The sequence below is a fragment of the Octopus bimaculoides genome, chromosome 7, assembly GCF_001194135.2.
Source record: "Octopus bimaculoides isolate UCB-OBI-ISO-001 chromosome 7, ASM119413v2, whole genome shotgun sequence".
NCBI lineage: Eukaryota > Metazoa > Mollusca > Cephalopoda > Octopoda > Octopodidae > Octopus > Octopus bimaculoides.
In genome coordinates this window covers 495,878-498,533 of record NC_068987.1, presented here as the reverse complement: position 1 = coordinate 498,533, position 2,656 = coordinate 495,878, and the positions used below count along the sequence as shown (strand labels likewise).

Here is a 2,656-nt window from a genome sequence, read left to right as displayed (position 1 = left end):
GAGAGAGAGAGAGAGAGAGAGAGAGAGAGAGAGAGAGAGAGTGAAATCCTGTCCGTTTTTACAATTGACTCCGAAAGAGAGAAATCTAAATTTGTTTTCCTTTTGTAGGCATATCATGAAGGTGTCGTATCTTCTGTTTATATTTGTTAATGTTATTATCATTTTGAATATAACTGTGATGTAAAAAACTTCATCTCATCTCTCCAGCTGAATGGTTCATTTTTCTCGACGATGTTCCATGCATTTTTTGCTTGTTTTCTTTGTTTCTTGTTTACAGTATTAACTCCTCCGCATTAAGCTGTTTGGCCGTGTGGTCAGGGTGTTCAGCTGACCATCAGAATATCATTTAATTCATGAACCGGGCAGCGCGTTGTCTCCTTCAGCAAGGCACTTCATTACACGTTGCTCCATTGATTGGTGGAGATGACAGAGGTCTATGTGACCCGGAAGATAGCGAGATGACAGTGTCCCCGGGATGAGGGACAATCAATGATATGGAATGATGACAGGCAGCGCAGGTATATAATTTTTCTCTCTCTCTCTCTCTCTCTCTCTCTCTATATATATATATATATATATATATATATATATATATATATATATATATATATATATATATATATATATATATATATGTCACTGTCTGGCTATTTATCTTTATATCAGTCTGTCAATCTGTCTATCTATCTGTATACATGTCTGCGTATGTCTTTCTCTGTGTGTGTGTGTGTGTGTGTGTGTGTGTGAGGAGGAGGAGAAGGAGGAGGTTGTTGTCATCGATCTAACTGGTGGATGCTATAAACACGGACGAGATTTCCCGCTGACGCTACTTCGTCACTTCCGCTGTCATAAAGTTTTAGTAATTAACGACACTATTGTTCACAATTTGTTATATAAAAAAAATAGAACAGCTTTCAAGGCGGTGCTACAGCATGGCCTGGAACTTAATGATTGAAATGAACTGAAGAACTACAGAAAATAACAAAAATAACCTTTAACAAAATGGCTGCCATTTGTTGTCTGATTAGTTATCAATGTCTGAATGTTCTGTAAGGAAGTGAGGTGGGGTGAAGGAGATAGAGGGAGGAGGAATGTTGGCCCATGAGAGATAATCGGTCTCTTGCCCACTAGCACATCGCACACACACACACACACATAAACACAGATATGCACAGACATAGACCTATACAATTCACACACGTAACATATACATGCACACGCACACGTACGAACACACGGACATGTACAACCACTGTTGCTTATGAACTGGTGTGTGTGTGTTAATATGTGTATATATGTAAATGCATCAGTGTGTGTGTGTGTCTATGTGTGTGCGTGTGTGTGTGTGTACGGAGTGATAGAAAGAGGTGTGAAAGTATGTACGCATGTGTACATTTTTAGAGAGAGAGAGAGAGAGAGGGAGAGGAAATTTGTGTATACTATACGTAGGTATCAATGTGTAAATATCTACGTGTGTGCGCGCGCTTGCAGGTGTGTGCTGAATGCATACAGGTATGTGTGTGTGTGTGTTGAGTACAATAAAGTCCCCCACCCCCTGTAAAAAGAAGACAGAGCGCCATCTGCCGGTTCCTGAACCAATGTAATTTGTCACAACTGTCAGAGACGATGGCGTTGTTAAAAAACAAGCAGCAAAGCACTGAGAGCTGGAGTTGAGTCTAGCGTTTAAGAAATCGTGTGTGGGGAGGGGTGCGTGTGTAGTGGGGTTGTTAGAGGGGTGGATACTAGTGGTGGTGATGTGGTGGTGGTCATCATTACCATCAACACACTATTTCAATGGAACAGTCATGGTTGCATTGATTTTGTGGTCTGCTGGTTTGTGGTTGACCTAGGGTTTAACAACATAAACGACGACGACGACGACGACGATTGGTGACGAATAAAATATTCTTAAAGGAACAAACAATCGCCATCTTGGCAAATCCCGTTCACATTTCTACAAAATGAAACTCACGTCGCCCATAGAAATCTGTAGAAAATTCCCGAAACGAAAGCGTATCGGTGCACGGAGGAGGGTGCACGGAGGAGTGGGGTGCGGTGACACATACACGAGATAGTTGATAGATACCCTCGTAATACAGTATGCTAGTCATGTAGATATTGATAAGTGACAGTTTCGGGAAAGGGGACAAGGTGATTACAACGACCCCCAGATGAAAGGCAAAACTACCACAGCTGAATGTGAACTCATAACATAAAGACAGACGAAATACAACTAAGTATTTCGCCCATCGTGCTAACGATTCTGCCAGCTCGCCCCCTTAATAAGTAACAAAATATTTATTTCTTTATTGCCCACAGGGGGCTAAATATAGAAGGGACAAACAAGGACAGACAAACGGATTAAGTCGATTACATTGACCCCAGTGCGTAACTGGTACTTATTTAATCGACCCCGAGAGGATGAAAGGCAAAGTCGACCTCGGCGGAATTTGAACTCAGAACGTAGCGACAGACGAAATACCGCTAAGCATTTCGCCCGGCATGCTAACGATTCTGCCAGCTCGCCGCATTAATAACAAAATATTAACGTGACAAAGTGTAACCGTGGTTGTCTGAATAAGGACTTTGTTTCGCCGCCAAGTGGCTCCAGATTTCATCCTGCAGCCAATGTCTTTCACTGTAACTACAGTTCGAT

At 41.8% G+C, this 2,656-nt stretch overlaps 1 protein-coding gene across 1 annotated transcript in view; it reads left to right on the top strand.

The window, feature by feature from the left end:
• Positions 1-327: 327 nt before the first annotated feature.
• Positions 328-2,656, top strand: part of LOC106872244 (ferredoxin-fold anticodon-binding domain-containing protein 1 homolog) — a 26,613-nt gene continuing 24,284 nt past the window's right edge. The window contains exon 1 of the mRNA XM_014919158.2: positions 328-518. The gene's annotated coding sequence lies outside the window, so the exon portion shown is untranslated. The remainder of the gene's footprint in view (positions 519-2,656) is intronic.